At 49.0% G+C, this 17,887-nt stretch overlaps 1 long non-coding RNA gene across 1 annotated transcript; it reads right to left on the minus strand.

The window, feature by feature from the left end:
* Positions 1-783: 783 nt before the first annotated feature.
* On the minus strand, positions 784-13,047 carry LOC111834310 (uncharacterized). The gene is made up of 4 exons (XR_002835981.2): positions 12,984-13,047; positions 1,583-1,658; positions 1,319-1,397; positions 784-1,133 (listed from the first exon to the last, which is right to left on the minus strand). It is a non-coding gene; the product is annotated as an uncharacterized lncRNA (long non-coding RNA).
* Between the last annotated feature and the right edge of the window lie 4,840 nt (positions 13,048-17,887).

The raw sequence follows: 17,887 nt of genomic DNA on the forward strand, positions 1-17,887 counted from the left end.
TCTGTCCCTGGGTGCACAGGGATCTCCCCAGAATGGAAGACCAGTCTGCTTCAGGACAGGCGAACAACCCACAGCAATACAGGGAGAAAATACAAACTCACACACAAATATGCAGCAGGAACTGAACCCCCATCACCGTGTCCCCCCCGTCACCGTGTCCCCCCCGTCACCGTGTCCCCCCCATCACCGTGTCCCCCCCGTCACCTCATCTCTGAAGGGCTGCTAAACACACTGTTCCTAAAAATCAGTTAGATCTACAGTGTGTAACATAACACATATTAATATGCAAAAGCTTTCTCTTTAGTCAATAAAAGTTCTAGAAGCAATCTCCCAGAATTCCAAGCATGCGGTGCTGTCTCCTCTCATGGACTCCGGAGCTATAAACAGTGTCCATGGCTGCCATTTAATAAGTTTTAAAGAATGATGGTATGGAATGAATTCTGTATGGTCAATTACATCAGTATGTATAACATATGAATGAAAACGTTCACCTTGAGTGTTTACGTACTGAAATCACAACAGCTTAAGGAAACCTTTTTCTTCACTGGTGAAGCATATAGTGATAGATGACATGTGTCTGGTCACATCTAAGTTTGATTTTATAGTACTTCCTGTCAATAGGGCTAACAGCTCTGCTAGTTATCAACACCGGACCCACAAACATGGACACAGTTGCCTTTATTATTATTACTTTCAAATTATGGGGTGTCGGGACTCGGTGGAATCACTGCAGCTTGTTTCAGTTACAGCAAAGGCAGGCAGGCTATTCAAATAACCCCTCCCAGCCAAACTGCGAGCCCCTCTTTTGGAAACACAATCCTCAGCAGTGACTGTGACTCTCATGTATATGATTATGCCTCGTTGAGTTAAATCCAGCCAAGGGAATACATACTTCAGCTTGCAATTAATTGCCTCTTTTGTACCACAGCAGCACGTTATGAAAACCATAGTGTGTCAGATATCATGCGGAGACTGTTAGTGATGTTTGTCATATATTAATAACTTCAGCCTGTCTTCGTTCCTTGACAGTTATTTTGCCAGTTTTTCCTTTTCTTTCTCCTTCCACTCCTACACATGTCAGTCTGCTGCTCCAAGCCATGTGCCTGGTTAGCAGATAAGCTGGTGCTAAGGAGCTGGATTTGACATGAAGGTTGTTGATTCAAGTGCCAGGAGAAGCTCTGCTGTTCCACCATTAAGCACAGGACTTCACCAGAGGCACCCCAGTGAAATATACAGATATAGAGAGGTTGGACTATTCTAAGCCCCCCATGAAAGGGGAGTAACTGTAAGCAAGCGAAAAAACCCCCTCTATACTGACCTCACTCTCTAGTCTGCCTGCTGGCCCAGTCACAACAATATATGGGTCTTGTACTCTTCTACAGCCAAGCAGAAAGAATCTGCGGAACACAATTAACACCATGGCTGCTCTGAGCCAGCAGTGCCCTTAGCCACGCAATCACCTTCCCATGGTTCCTGGGCTCAGCAGAATCACCCCCCACTGGTGGAACAGGACTCGAGTTTGGAACAGGCTTACAAAACAAATGCTAAATAAACTGCAATAATCAGAGAGCCAACGACTCACCTTTACACGCCACGGGGTCATTTCTGCACCCTGGGACCAGCACCAATAAAACCCATGAACCATGTAACTGGATTACCTGCAACAGCAGAGTCACAATCAGGATTGCTGTCTAGTTGTCCACAAACTTAGAAAGTACCAGGAATTCATTTTTGGCATGTTTGACGCTCAGTCAGTGACTCGGACATCCTGTAGAATACCTGATACAGACTATACACAAGCCTTCGACCATAAAGCATACAATGGAAAATAGTGTAGACATGTCATTCTCTCACATTGGAAAGGTGCTTCCTGAAAAATGAGGCAACTATTAACTGCATTTGGCTGTGTGAGTGAGGCAAAGAGACACCTTGAGCATCCAGCTGTGTGAGCAAGGCAAAGAGGCACCTTGAGCATCCAGCTGTGTGAGCAAGGCAAAGAGGCAGCTTCAGCATCCAGCTGTGTGACCAAGGCAAAGAGGCAGCTTCAGCATCTGGCTGTGTGAGCCAGGCAAAGAGGCAGCATCAGCATCTGGCTGTGTGAGCCAGGCAAAGAGGCAGCTTCAGCATCTGGCTGTGTGAGCAAGGCAAAGAGGCTGGCTAATCATCCAGCTGTGAGTGAGGTAAAGAGGCACCTTGAGCATCCAGCTGTGTGAGCAAGGCAAAGAGGCAGCTTCAGCATCTGGCTGTGTGAGCCAGGCAAAGAGGCAGCTTCAGCATATGGCTTTGTGAGCAAGGCAAAGAGGCTGGCTAATCATCCAGCTGTGTGAGTGAGGTAAAGAGGCACCTTGAGCATCCAGCTGTGTGAGCAAGGCAAAGAGGCAGCTTCAGCATCGGGCTGTGTGAGCCAGGCAAAGAGGCAGCTTCAGCATCTGGCTTTGTGAGCAAGGCAAAGAGGCTGGCTAATCATCCAGCTGTGTGAGTGAGGTAAAGAGGCACCTTGAGCATCCAGCTGTGTAAGCGAGGCATAGAGGCTGGCTCAGCATCCAGCTGCATAAGCGAGGTATAGAAGCTGGCTCAGCAGCCAGCTGTGAGCGAGGCATAGAGGCTGGCTCAGCATCCAACTGTGTGAGCAAGGCATACAGGCTGGCTCAGCAGTCAGCTGTGTAAGCGAGGCATAGAGGCTGGCTCAGCAGCCAGCTGTGTAAGCGAGGCATAGAAGCTGGCTCAGCATCCAGCTGTGTAAGCGAGGCATAGAGGCTGGCTCAGCATCCAGCTGTGTAAGCGAGGCATAGAAGCTGGCTCAGCATCCAGCTGTGTAAGCGAGGCATAGAGGCTGGCTCAGCATCCAGCTGCATAAGCGAGGTATAGAGGCTGGCTCAGCAGCCAGCTGTGAGCGAGGCATAGAGGCTGGCTCAGCATCCAGCTGTGTAAGCGAGGCATAGAGGCTGGCTCAGCATCCAGCTGCGTAAGCGAGGTATAGAGGCTGGCTCAGCAGCCATCTGTGAGCGAGGCATAGAGGCTGGCTCAGCATCCAGCTGTGTAAGCGAGGCATAGCGGCTGGCTCAGCAGCCAGCTGTGTAAGCGAGGCATAGAGGCTGGCTCAGCAGCCAGCTGTGAGCGAGGCATAGCGGCTGGCTCAGCAGCCAGCTGTGTAAGCGAGGCATAGAGGCTGGCTCAGCAGCCAGCTGTGAGCGAGGCATAGAGGCTGGCTCAGCATCCAACTGTGTGAGCAAGGCATAGAGGCTGGCTCAGCAGCCAGCTGTGAGCGAGGCATAGAGGCTGGCTCAGCATCCAACTGTGTGAGCGTGGCATACAGGCTGGCTCAGCAGTCAGCTGTGTAAGCGAGGCATAGAGGCTGGCTCAGCAGCCAGCTGTGTAAGCGAGGCATAGAGGCTGGCTCAGCATCCAGCTGTGAGCGAGGCATAGAGGCTGGCTCAGCATCTAGCTGCGTAAGCGAGGCATAGAGGCTGGCTCAGCATCCAGCTGCGTAAGCGAGGCATAGAGGCTGGCTCAGCATCCAGCTGCGTAAGCGAGTTATAGAGGCTGGCTCAGCAGCCAGCTGTGAGCGAGGCATAGAGGCTGGCTCAGCATCCAGCTGCGTAAGCGAGGTATAGAGGCTGGCTCAGCATCCAGCTGTGTAAGCGGGGCATAGAGGCTGGCTCAGCAGCCAGCTGTGTAAGCGAGGCATAGAGGCTGACTCAGCATCCAGCTGTGTAAGCGAGGCATAGAGGCTGGCTCAGCATCCAGCTGCGTAAGCGAGGTATAGAGGCTGGCTCAGCAGCCAGCTGTGAGCGAGGCATAGAGGCTGGCTCAGCATCCAGCTGTGTAAGCGAGGCATAGAGGCTGGCTCAGCAGCCACCTGTGTAAGCGAGGCATAGAGGCTGGCTGAGCAGCCAGCTGTGAGCGAGGCATAGAGGCTGGCTCAGCATCCAGCTGTGTAAGCGAGGCATAGAGGCTGGCTCAGCATCCAGCTGTGTGAGTGAGGCATAGAGGCTGGCTCAGCAGCCAGCTGTGAGCGAGGCATAGAGGCTGGCTCAGCATCCAGCTGTGTAAGCGGGGCATAGAGGCTGGCTCAGCATCCAGCTGTGTAAGCGAGACATAGAGGCTGGCTCAGCATCCAGCTGTGTGAGCGAGGCATAGAGGCTGGCTCAGCATCCAGCTGTGTAAGCGAGGCATAGCGGCTGGCTCAGCAGCCAGCTGTGTAAGCGAGGCATAGAGGCTGGCTCAGCATCCAGCTGTGTAAGCGAGGCATAGCGGCTGGCTCAGCAGCCAGCTGTGTAAGCGAGGCATAGAGGCTGGCTCAGCAGCCAGCTGTGAGCGAGGCATAGCGGCTGGCTCAGCAGCCAGCTGTGTAAGCGAGGCATAGAGGCTGGCTCAGCAGCCAGCTGTGAGCGAGGCATAGAGGCTGGCTCAGCATCCAACTGTGTGAGCGTGGCATACAGGCTGGCTCAGCAGTCAGCTGTGTAAGCGAGGCATAGAGGCTGGCTCAGCAGCCAGCTGTGTAAGCGAGGCATAGAGGCTGGCTCAGCATCCAGCTGTGAGCGAGGCATAGAGGCTGGCTCAGCATCTAGCTGCGTAAGCGAGGCATAGAGGCTGGCTCAGCATCCAGCTGCGTAAGCGAGGCATAGAGGCTGGCTCAGCATCCAGCTGCGTAAGCGAGGCATAGAGGCTGGCTCAGCATCCAGCTGCGTAAGCGAGTTATAGAGGCTGGCTCAGCAGCCAGCTGTGAGTGAGGCATAGAGGCTGGCTCAGCATCCAGCTGTGTAAGCGAGGCATAGAGGCTGGCTTAGCAGCCAGCTGTGTAAGCGAGGCATAGAGGCTGGCTCAGCAGCCAGCTGTGAGCGAGGCATAGAGGCTGGCTCAGCATCCAGCTGTGTTAGCGAGGCATAGAGGCTGGCTCAGCAGCCAGCTGTGAGCGAGGCATAGAGGCTGGCTCAGCATCCAACTGTGTGAGCAAGGCATAGAGGCTGGCTAAGCAGCCAGCTGTGTAAGCGAGGCATAGAGGCTGGCTCAGCATCCAGCTGCGTAAGCGAGGCATAGAGGCTGGCTCAGCATCCAGCTGTGTAAGCGAGGCATAGAGGCTGGCTCAGCAGCCACCTGTGTAAGCGAGGCATAGAGGCTGGCTGAGCAGCCAGCTGTGAGCGAGGCATAGAGGCTGGCTCAGCATCCAGCTGTGTAAGCGAGGCATAGAGGCTGGCTCAGCATCCAGCTGTGTGAGTGAGGCATAGAGGCTGGCTCAGCATCCAACTGTGTGAGCAAGGCATAGAGGCTGGCTAAGCAGCCAGCTGTGTAAGCGAGGCATAGAGGCTGGCTCAGCATCCAGCTGCGTAAGCGAGGCATAGAGGCTGGCTCAGCATCCAGCTGCGTAAGCGAGTTATAGAGGCTGGCTCAGCATCCAGCTGTGTAAGCGAGGTATAGAGGCTGGCTCAGCATCCAGCTGCGTAAGCGAGGTATAGAGGCTGGCTCAGCATCCAGCTGTGTAAGCGAGGTATAGAGGCTGGCTCAGCATCCAGCTGTGTAAGCGAGGCATAGAGGCTGGCTCAGCAGCCAGCTGTGTAAGCGAGGCATAGAGGCTGGCTCAGCAGCCAGCTGTGAGCGAAGCATAGAGGCTGGCTAAGCATCCAGCTGTGTTAGCGAGGCATAGAGGCTGGCTCAGCATCCAACTGTGTGAGCAAGGCATAGAGGCTGGCTCAGCAGCCAGCTGTGAGCGAGGCATAGAGGCTGGCTCAGCATCCAGCTGTGTTAGCGAGGCATAGGGGCTGGCTCAGCATCCAACTGTGTGAGCGAGGCATAGAGGCTGGCTCAGCATCCAGCTGTGTAAGCGAGGCATAGAGGCTGGCTCAGCATCCAGCTGTGTAAGCGAGGCATAGAGGCTGGCTCAGCATCCAGCTGCATAAGTGAGGTATAGAGGCTGGCTCAGCAGCCAGCTGTGAGCGAGGCATAGAGGCTGGCTCAGCATCCAGCTGTGTAAGCGAGGCATAGAGGCTGGCTCAGCATCCAGCTGTGTAAGCGAGGCATAGAGGCTGGCTCAGCATCCAGCTGCGTAAGCGAGGTATAGAGGCTGGCTCAGCAGCCAGCTGTGAGCGAGGCATAGAGGCTGGCTCAGCATCCAGCTGTGTAAGCGAGGCATAGAGGCTGGCTCAGCAGCCACCTGTGTAAGCGAGGCATAGAGGCTGGCTCAGCAGCCAGCTGTGAGCGAGGCATAGAGGCTGGCTCAGCATCCAGCTGTGTTAGCGAGGCATAGAGGCTGGCTCAGCATCCAGCTGTGTTAGCGAGGCAAAGAGGCTGGCTCAGCATCCAGCTGTGTAAGCGAGGCATAGAGGCTGGCTCAGCATCCAGCTGTGTGAGTGAGGCATAGAGGCTGGCTCAGCAGCCAGCTGTGAGCGAGGCATAGAGGCTGGCTCAGCATCCAGCTGTGTAAGCGGGGCATAGAGGCTGGCTCAGCATCCAGCTGTGTAAGCGAGGCATAGAGGCTGGCTCAGCATCCAGCTGTGTGAGCGAGGCATAGAGGCTGGCTCAGCAGCCAGCTGTGTAAGCGAGGCATAGAGGCTGGCTCAGCATCCAGCTGTGTAAGTGAGGCATGAATTGCTCCCTGGTGAAAGCAGCTGCTAAGTGGTAAAATGTTGCTGGTAATGTAATAAAGGTGTTAGAGGTGCATGCCCCCTTAGTGCTGGCCACTGCGGTTTGACTTGCAGTGAGGTACGATTCTCCACGAGGCCTCTTTAGAGTAGCTGGCCCGCATGAGCATGGCTTGTTCTAATCAGGGATCCTGGCTGGAGCAGAGGCAGTAGGAGCTGCGGAACCTTGGCAGGTTTTCTCAGCATCGCCGGCTGTGGCACCCATATAGCACGCAGACACACACACACACACACACATACACACACACACACACACACTTCCATTGTAATTATGTGTCAAGTTAAGCAAGCGATTGGCGACCTCAGGGCTGGACATAATGTGGGAGAGAGGGCACTGAGATGTAGAAATGCCCAGGACCCCCCGACAAGACAAATTACACTCCTATGCTCCAATGAGCCTAAAAAGGCACCCCAGCATAGTAGCTGTCCAGACCACCATTGGGGGGGGGGGGGGGTCAGCTGGCCGCGGTATCCGCTTCTTACATGATCCTCTTAGTCTTCGGTCAAGAAACCAACTTCCAGATGCCCAGCCAAAGCAGCTCTGAGCTCACTGACCCATTTCCTAAGGTTCCACCGGCTGCATTTAACCTGACATTGGTGTGAAAAAGCACAGATAAGCAGGCTTTGCCACTGTTACATCAAAGCTATAATGCTGTTTGACAACAATAGTGTCTTCACTGGGAAACTTTGGTAAATCTCCATGATCTGCTGTGGTTCCAGTGAGAGGGGTACACAGTCTGAACCCAGTCAATAAATATGTGTATACTGGGTTACTGCAACGCATTTTACGTTTCCCAAATTATGTGTCTACTGCAAAAACAAGTGTAAATGACACACACAATTTGACATAATTTACATATTTAAGGATGCCTGTCAAGTGCCCCCTCCGAATCTTACAGTAACCCGCAGTGCTTAGGGAGGGCGGCTGTCTTGGATGGGACAGTAACCCGCAGTGCGTAGGGAGGGCGGCTGCCTTGGATGGGACAGTAACCCGCAGTGCGTAGGAAGGGCGGCTGTCTTGGATGGGACAGTAACCCGCAGTGCGTAGGGAGGGCGGCTGCCTTGGATGGGACAGTAACCCGCAGTGCGTAGACAGGGCGGCTGCCTTCGATGGGACAGTAACCCGCAGTGTGTAGGGAGGGCGGCTGCCTTCGATGGGACAGTAACCCGCAGTGCGTAGACAGGGCGGCTGCCTTGGATGGGACAGTAATCCGCAGTGTGTAGGGAGGGCGGCTGCCTTGGATGGGACAGTAACCCGCAGTGCATAGGGAGGGCGGCTGCCTTGGATGGGACAGTAACCCGCAGTGCGTAGACAGGGCGGCTGCCTTGGATGGGACAGTAATCCGCAGTGTGTAGGGAGGGCGGTTGCCTTGGATGGGACAGTAATCCGCAGTGTGTAGGGAGGGCGGCTGCCTTGGATGGGACAGTAATCCGCAGTGCATAGGGAGGGCGGCTGCCTTCGATGGGACAGTAACCCGCAGTGCGTAGACAGGGCGGCTGCCTTGGATGGGACAGTAATCCGCAGTGTGTAGGGAGGGCGGTTGCCTTGGATGGGACAGTAATCCGCAGTGTGTAGGGAGGGCGGTTGCCTTGGATGGGACAGTAATCCGCAGTGCATAGGGAGGGCGGCTGCCTTCGATGGGACAGTAACCCGCAGTGCGTAGACAGGGCGGCTGCCTTGGATGGGACAGTAATCCGCAGTGTGTAGGGAGGGCGGCTGCCTTGGATGGGACTGTAACCCGCAGTGTGTAGGGAGGGCGGCTGCCTTGGATGGGACTGTAACCCGCAGTGTGTAGGGAGGGCGGTTGCCTTGGATGGGACAGTAATCCGCAGTGCGTAGACAGGGCGGCTGCCTTGGATGGGACAGTAATCCGCAGTGTGTAGGGAGGGCGGCTGCCTTGGATGGGACTGTAACCCGCAGTGTGTAGGGAGGGCGGCTGCCTTGGATGGGACAGTAACCTGCAGTGCGTAGACAGGGCGGTTGCCTTGGATGGGACAGTAACCTGCAGTGCGTAGACAGGGCGGCTGCCTTGAATGGGACAGTAACCTGTAGTGCGTAGGGAGGGCGGCTGCCTTCGATGGGACATAGGTGTGTAACATCAGAAACAACCAGACTAGGGCTAAATATATCATTGATCCTCACAACTAGCAGGACCTGTACATCTTGCTTGCTCTAAATAATGGAATCACTTCAACCAGAAACTGAAATTCTTCAGCCAAGGTGAAGCTCACATGAAAGGTACAAAACGACCATGACTTAAGAAAACAATGCTAGTATTACACTACACTCATGCTGTACTCTAGAATCACGGATATCAAATGTAGATGGTTAGCATAGTTTTCTGTGACTGGCGGCGAAAAACATCTTCTAAAAGGGAAACGCTAAGCAAAGTTATCTTTAATCAACGAGCAGTCTAACAAAATCCAGGGCCGCGTGGGGATTTATGGTGCCCAGGTAACACGCCACGTTTCATCACCAGCGCATATTAACGTGAAATGCGCTTTTCACACACACACGAAAAGAAGCGCATCCTCCCTGCACTTACGCTGCGGACTTTGCTTTTGACATCTGTTACTCCTCTTTTCAGTAAGACAGAAACACGGCGGGTTATTCCTGTGATTCGTGTTTGGGGACCAGGTGGGGCATAGAATCAACAGGTACCTCGTCTTTGATATATATTTTTATTGAAAATATCCGCAATCTAAACAAGGTAACGACACGCCCTGATTTCCCCTCACTCCCTGTATTGATACAAAGGCCAGCTTCCCTTATGTCTCTCACTGGATCAGGGGACTAGAACTGCTTTTGTCTTTGCTTTTTTAATGCATTGTTTAGATTTCTTTTGCCCATCCCTGGTACGATGCACGTCCTTAGCTCACACCTCAATGGAAAATATTCGGCTCCAATAACCTGAGATGAAGCTTTCTGTCGACTGGGAGGGCACTGTAATGAGGTCATCGTTTTTGTTTTCCATCGTCTTCTTTTTAAAATTATCTTTAAGTGTCATTCTTTGATTATAACAGGACAGAAAACGAATGATTCTTCATAACAAAATGTACTTTCACTTCATCGCCGACAATTTGAAGAATCGTGTTTATCTTATTTTAGATTGAATTATTACGTTTTACTATCGATATTTGTTAATGTATTTCAAATATGCTCTACATTAATTTTCATTTAGCGTAAACGAAACTTTTCTGGATACTACGAGCTTCTGTAACCAACTGTATCACAGCGCTTTTATGGCGATAACCCTCAAATTTCAAAAATTAAAGTGAATTAATAGGCATTAGCAAACGAGCCTCGCGGTTTAGCTGCTTTCATGTAAACATCGTAAACTAGGTCTACGCGAATATGGGCTGCATTCAGCTGCGTCGTGTTTTGTTAGCCTGCTATAATATGTCACGTACATTATATTAAAGAATACAAGTAGACTAACACATATCAAAAGTTTTTAAGGTGTTTGAATTTTAACCAATGTAAAGCTTTCATTACTTTTTCAAGCATCAGAAACAGTTATGATACGAATCACTGGAACGAATTAGAACAAATACGAATCCGTGACATTTATAATCAAACTGAACTCGGACATGGAAGGAAGAATCTACCAGATTTCCGTTTAAAGAACTGCTATTTTGTTTACTTCTAAATGTACTTCAAGGCTGGTTGATCGTTTCAGCAACATATTAAAATTCCAAAGCCTAGTAATACAAAAGATCGCGTAAATGACAGTGTAAGGAAATGTAGCGTACCTTCTCTGATACATATTCAATACGGTCAGTGGCAGCTGTGCTTGCTGCAGGACAGTAGGGGGCGCTTTAGCTATACATAATTCATACCGAGCGAAAAGAGAGGAATGCCGTTCTAGTTCCAAAAAGGAAACTTGTACTAAACGCGTCTTGTACAAGCCATCAAAATATTTTGGCAGCTCCGCTAAGCGACAATGAAGCTGTTGAGTGAGAATATAACCTTTCCAGGCCTTTTCAGTATTACCCTTTTAGTTTAAAGATGTAAAGAGGAGATAGCCTAGTCATCAACTTTCTTTTGCATGAAAGTTTGCGTAAATGTAACAAATATAAATGAATTAACCATGTGCCTGGTGCAACCATATGCTTATTTTTTTTTACATATATGGTGTTTAGGAGTAAAATTTCTCGTGTTTTTAAAAGCAATTTTCTTTAATATTTCCCTGGACTAGATTGTGGGTTATTCTTACGTTATAGATTTAAATAAAGTATTACCGGAGCAGAATGATATAGTAGGCTTCAGTATTATTTTACGTTTGAAATCCTGTCATCCGTAATCTACCAAATACATGTTTTCAAATATTTCTGAAATCTAATACAATTTTGCAATTATTTACCAAAACAAAACCTTCACCGTATTCAATGTATGTGTTCCAGTAATATTACAGGCTGTATGAAACAATTATTATAGTAACAAATATAAGCTTAAAGGTGGCAATATCTCGGCGTGTACGCGGGTATTTGTTAGTGATCGGCAAATTAAACTGGCGCTTAAGCTGAAGTTTGGGGTCAGGGTCAAGGCGTGACTCAGATTTCGTTCCGTTCGCACAACGACAGACAGACGCCCTTCTTAATGATAGTCAATATTGTTAATGGCAAAAGTATCTATTCAGGACAGAGACACCGCCAAACTTGCCTGTCTCTGCTTAAACTAGAAAGAAGTGAGTACATCCGAGACGCGCGCATCTACTTATTTGTAATCGCATAATACTTTATCAATATGACGAAAAGGTAAAACTTCAATGACTCTGTAGTTCCGCACTTGCCCTGCATCATCTGACACTGCTTTACAAGTACAATGTCATTTGCCAGTGCAAGGAGAAGGCAGTAATAGATGTGAATCAAACCATTTAATGCTTCATCCATGCAAAAACACCACAGCAAACGAAACGTAGTCAAAATAAGCGCAGTAAAACACTAATTGAGCTCCGCCTTAAAAAAAAAGTAAGTCACATTAAAACAGCGTCGACGTGACGTATTTTAATACAGGTCCTATTATTTTTTATTGTTATTTAGCGTTTTCTCATTCCATTCCTGCGTCTTTGGCTACCAGATGTGTCCCACATCGAAGAATTATTTCTCCTCCCCAGAGTCAAATAAATGCAATCAATATGAGTATTGCTCTCAGGTCTTGAAATATTACATTAATGTTCCATGTGGTGACATTTTAGCAGGAATTTTCAAATACATCATGAAGGTTCAAATTAATATTTATCAGTGAGAGGTTTTGTGTTTTGGAAATAAGTATTACCGCAAAATGCAAGGAAAAATATTATTAATGAGCGTTTCGCGCTTCCGTTATTTCGTTTATGTGTTTAAAGGTGTAACAGTTTTCGCAGGTTATGAATTGAAATTCGTGCCTGCAATTTTACAAATTAAATCATAGCAGAGGAAATAAAAAAAGAAGTCATATATATAGCGCTTATTTGTGAGTGATTTTCAATGCGGTTTAGCTGTTAAATATATCTTATTTTTATGCATATTCTGGTGTCTTTCATTCAACAATACTTTCTTTTTAATTTTGGCGGCTATTAAGATAGCTTACAAGACCCCTTTTGGACAGTTAAATCAATTTTCGCATAATTTTACAAAAGTGTGATTTGATTCTTTTTCTATTTTTTTTAACCCGGTTGGAAGATCAATAACCTAATCTTGATCGGAAGTAGATATTTTCCTTAATTTACCCAGAATGTTTCGAGGACAGGGACGATATTGAAAACGGTGCATGACAGGGATTTGTCCCCTGAGTGACATGGAGCGGGGGATCGGGACGGGGGGGCGCAGGGAGGAGCGTTGGCTGGAAGTAGATGTCGTAGCGTTAATGGCTTTCTTTGGGAATTATTTATTCTCGTATATTAAACAAATTGTCCTTGCTATTCTTTTTTCCATCTGTGCTGATCCGAGCAGAAAAGGACAGGAAACTCAAAAAAGATCGATTTTTCGACCTGCACTTGAACTCTCTCCTAGGATGAAGACGAACTTGCAATTGATCTTTTTATAAATGAGCCACGAAATAATATGTATGTTAGAAGATAAAATATGCAAATTGCCCGGGCGTTGTGTATGGTTTATGTGCAAGGATTCGCTAAATAATTCTTACCATCTAAGGAGTTTTTTGTATTTAAGAATATCCTATGTGAGACATGGTTTTGTTCAAAACGATACTTGTCGTTAAGCCCGCGTGCATAACGATATTGATTTCAAAGGGAAAATATTAAACGGTTTGTGTTTGACCTCTGGTGACCACTGGGTCAAGGAGATCTTAAGCGTCATTGTTGTTTAATTAATCACAAAGTGGCTGACGGCCGCATCCCTCACCTGCAGCGGCGCCTGCACAGTCGCCCCTGATTTCTCCCACAATATTTGCTTTTGCTGAGCTGCTGAAACTCGGTCTCTGTTAAGTGTCCGCTTTAGCAGAACGAAGGAAGACGCACCCATGCGGGGTTCACGTCTCTCACACGCATCCGGTGAGACACTCGCGCTGTCAGACTCTCGCGCGCACGGAATCTATATTATTCCATTATAAATCTAAAACTATATACCTCAAATGTTTGGGTTTCCTGGCTCATATGATGATATCATGTTATTTTCTCTTTACACGCTTGTATTTCCATATTCGCAGTTTGGTAACAATGCCAGATACAGTATGTGCTATATTCGTGTTCTTGATCGTAACGACTTTCTCCAACGCGGAGAAAATAAAGATCTGTTAAACCATCTGAAACACTACTCATCTCACACTGAATGCATATACTGTCAAGTCAATCCTCGTATAAGCCCAATAATGTATTAAGACAAGAAATAGGTACATTCTTATTAAGTGGCTTAAATTGTTTCTGTGGTCTGGGTGACATGCTTACAAATATGATCATAGAGTATTTTCATAATGCAAGCAACGTTATGACAGAAATAGCAAGAGATTACATAACGAGAGAGATTATTAAGTGAATCCGCTATTAATCCCCTTTTTGCCACGTGGCACTGTGCTGTCTTCCGTGGCGCTAACTTTTTTAAACAGCTTGCTGAGCAGATGTCTTAATCCAAAGCCACTTGCACAGCTGACTTCACCCAGTTAACCATTTGTGCAACTAAATACTTGGCAGTTATGCCCGGAAACATCCCTCAAAGGTACAATAGAGAAGCCTCTCTGACCTCGGACTCGGATCAGTCAGGACGAAAGTCCTACAGTTACAGCTACAGCCTGCCGGCCAGGTAGGGGGGTGTAATCACGTTTTCCATCTTCGTGTTATGATGATGTTGTGATGAACGCCATAGTAGGCATTAAATAAGCTATAATGAGCTTTTGCTAGCTGCACATCTGGCTCTGCTTAAGGTATCTGATGGGCAATTTGTAAGGTACGACAGACAAGTAAACAGAAAACAGCATTTTAATAATGTAACATCCATTCTTTAATGCCGTTTGTTTGCCTGAAATCCTGGGCTGCTCTGTGCTTGTTGCTTAGCTTAGGTGCATATGGCACGACAGTCTCCTGTGTCCGGCCAGTTACGGAGCTCTCCGAGAGAATCTCTCAAAGATTGGCTGCAGAAGAAGACACAGTATTTGTCTCGACACACAAGGTGTATGGCATCAGTCGCCATCTTTCTGTCTATCTGCAGAAGATGCCAGGATTGCCTGCAATGGGAACTTGTGACCAGGAGGTTGCTGTTTCAAATCATAGGAAGGATGAAGCTGTTGTACCCTTGAGAAGTGTTTGTTAGTGCTGTTAACTGTTTCAGTATCTGGTTATTTGAGAAAAAAAGGGTTTTGATCATTGTGTGTAAATGCAGACCACAAGCCCCCATTGGTGGCTGAACATGCACTTGAGCTTAACCCAGAATGGCTCACCCAAGGAGCAGCCATGGACAGGTGAGATTGTGCAGGAGCCGAGCAAAGGAGACGGAAAACATCAGTGGGGCTTCAGATCAAGCCCCCAAGGCGGTTGATGGCTACTCATGTGAATATGTCGTGTCTCCTTGGGACCCCAAAGGCTTGTTTGAGCTCATGTCCAAAAAGGCTTCCCTAGCGCCCTCGAACCTGCCGGATGTACTCGCCTGATCGCTGCTCGTTCAGACCTGACATGTCCGGGTGCCACAGCGGGACGGACTGTTTGGATGGGTGGGTGTTTCAGGTTCCTGTTTTGTAATCGCAGCTTTGGTTCTCAGTGTCAGTGAGATATAAGGAACAATGAGGCTTTTAGGAACTTCCTCCGTGCTCGATCACCCTCAGTGCTAGAACCCCCTGCCAGTGTAACACCAGGAAAAACAGGGAGACCGGAATGATGTCTGCTTTGAATCGAGAAAGATACACCTTAGATATAAAGCAGAATTAGTGGTTGTGACTTTAGATGTCACTATTCCTTGCTGTAGCTGATTCAGATTTGCTTACTTATTTACTTAATGTTTTTGCTGGATCTAGTGTCAGTCATTTCAGGCCAAGTGTGACAGGAAGGAAGCTATGCAAAAATGTTGGGAATGAATACATAAGGAATGATAGAAGAGATTAAATGAAATGAGAAAATTATTGAGGCTTTTTTCCCATGGTAGCTGTTTAGAACAAACCTCCATGGACTGCTGAGGAAATGTGTCACTTTTCCAGGGAAAATGTGTCAAAACAGGATCTGTTTTTTCTCTCTATTTGGACAGCCAGTCACCGGATGACTGTCACAGACGGGACGGTCATCCTGGGTTTTCAAGCATCCAGCAGCGACATGTGGACAAGCATCTGTAGCAGCGTGGCTGTTGGTCAGGCTTGACAGGGGACACGACGCTGCGTTTTGGAGTGATGTGTGATTTCGGGGAGGGGGGGGGCAGCATCCCCGATGCAGGATCCACTTCTGCTGACGGGATCTGGAGTTCTCTTCCCTTTGGATCCACAACCAGATCACCTCCTTCCTGCCCACTGGGGGGATTCAGAGGATTTAACCCACTATGTCACCAAATACGAGTCGCAAAGCTTTGGCAGGATGAGCAGGGATGCCGCAATTAAGTGGCACTTAAACAGACAGCGTGTCTGTCCAAGGAGAGGCAGCCCTTGGGGTGAATGTGCTGTTTTCAGAGCGCGTTCCACTTTATATCCGGCTTTCGCTTAATGATATCCGTGGAATGGCGCCGTGTGAGCCGTCCACCTCGTCTCTGCCGCTGGAATTGCTTTTCCTCACTGTGCAGAAACATTGTGTCCACAGGAATGATTGCTTTGAATCCTAAAGCAACCACTGCTTCTCCTTCGGATGAACGAATGTAAGCTGGCTTACGGCAGCTGGAGGCCCAGCCCAGCCCAGCGGCTCGGGTACGAGCCGCCAAAACAGCCCCTCCAGAAATAAAACAATATATAGAAATGTGTAATACTGGAATTTAATTTCCCCACTACTATCCATTCATATAATGTATGAAATGAACCCCAAATTAATTTGCAGCAGGGCTCTAAAGTAACAATGTAATCTCGGTGTTATAGCGGAGTTGCAAATGGATTTCTGTCTCATGCAATTTTACAAGAAGCACTCGAGAGGTCACCTTAAAAGACGTCGCCATTTTTTAAAGCTGCGGCCTGTCAGAGGAGAAACGGCGGTGATGCGATCTGTTTTGTGCCATCGATTCGCGCGGCCGCCGCGTCCCGTCACATGGCCTGCCTGTTAGGTTCGGTCTGCTATTGGCAGGGATGACTAATTTCATACCCAGATGACCATAATAAAGTCCGGAGTATCTGCTTACTTGTGCACGATCTCACACTCGAACCCTCCTGACTGCCACCGAACGGGTTGGAGCCACACTAAATGTTTAAAAGGTCGTCCGTCGCTGAGATTTGGAGCTGCACGGATGATCGGGGCTGGGGGGCTGGAGGGAGACAAAAAAAAGTAAATAAATAAATATATAGCTCAGCGGCGTGTTATTGAGGTGCCTTAATTTGCTCATTTTTACAACTTTCTTCTCATCTGTGCAATTAAGGAGCAAAAGCACAGACAATCAGAGGAAAATTCTGACCCCGGTCTATCTGTGAAACCACGTTAAGCGTGACGCTAGGATCCCAGCCGCCTTGCCGGATCCGGTGATGAGGTGTTTATCTAAAGTGATAGCCTTAGATCTGATGACCGTGAAGAAACAAACACAGGCCCTTTCCGAGGATGGCACCAGCGCGAGCCAATTAAACATGGAATCGCTGAAGTCAATCAGGCGTGATGGAATAAGACACACAGGGACAGAAAGTAGAGATACAAGCTTCCTCGTATCGGCGGCGTATATCTGAGGTACTGCAGCAGCTGGGTGGGGGCGGGGGGGGGGGGGCATCAGCAAAGGGACCGTGGGGACGCAGCTCAGGCTCCCCCCCAAGGAGGAATTCACATTCAGCCGAGGTGTTTACTCCTCCAGCATGCTGGCGGCCTTATCGACATCAATATCTTCATCTATATTTACACAAGGTAGCGAAGACTAGGAGGAAAAACCGAACATCAGCAAGTGGGGAAAAGTCAGCAAGTAGCACATTTCTAAAGGAGGGGGGCAAATGTGACTCCTGCGAGGCGCGGGCCACCTGCCAGACTATCTGTCACCAGCTGGGACCGTCCCCCCCCTCACCCGTCAGCCGTAATATTCCCCCTTATACTGCAAATCCACTCAGCATTCTCAGAACCTTTCATACGTCAAATGATCCCACCCAAATACCCCATAGGCTATAATTCAGAACCTAAATTTAGGCATTATATTAAGAGCCCCTTCCTGAGGCCCCCTTGCCGTTTGACTTTCTTTGGGTGCAAAGGCTGACATTTGGCCATAATTGGGTAGAAGCAGCTGGTAAATATTTCTCAAACTGCATGAAGGCCCCTGTGACAGCACCCAGAAGGGGGGGGGGGGGGATTGTGCACCACGATGGCGGGCGATAAAAACACGGCATGCGGGTGCGTGACAATGCCGTGACAATGCCGTGACAACGTATGTGTCCAGCTTTCATTTCAGACATGGTGATTCTGACCCACGTAGAGCGTCGACCGTAACCTGACCGCACGGTGACCGGGAGCCCAGTCCGGTGACTTCCCCGGTACGAACATGTGGGAGTCACTTAGCCGAATCGTCACGGCGACCTTCCGCGCGCCAGGACTCCGTGGCTTTGCTCACTCTTTAAAATAGGCCAGTGAACATTTTCTGGTGCATTTCCACACCGACCGCTCACAGGCTCCCCAAACTAGCTGAGCCCTCCCCTTTCTGTCCCCCCCCCCCCCCCCCCCCCGTCCCCG

Source organism: Paramormyrops kingsleyae, chromosome 6 (assembly GCF_048594095.1).
Source record: "Paramormyrops kingsleyae isolate MSU_618 chromosome 6, PKINGS_0.4, whole genome shotgun sequence".
NCBI lineage: Eukaryota > Metazoa > Chordata > Actinopteri > Osteoglossiformes > Mormyridae > Paramormyrops > Paramormyrops kingsleyae.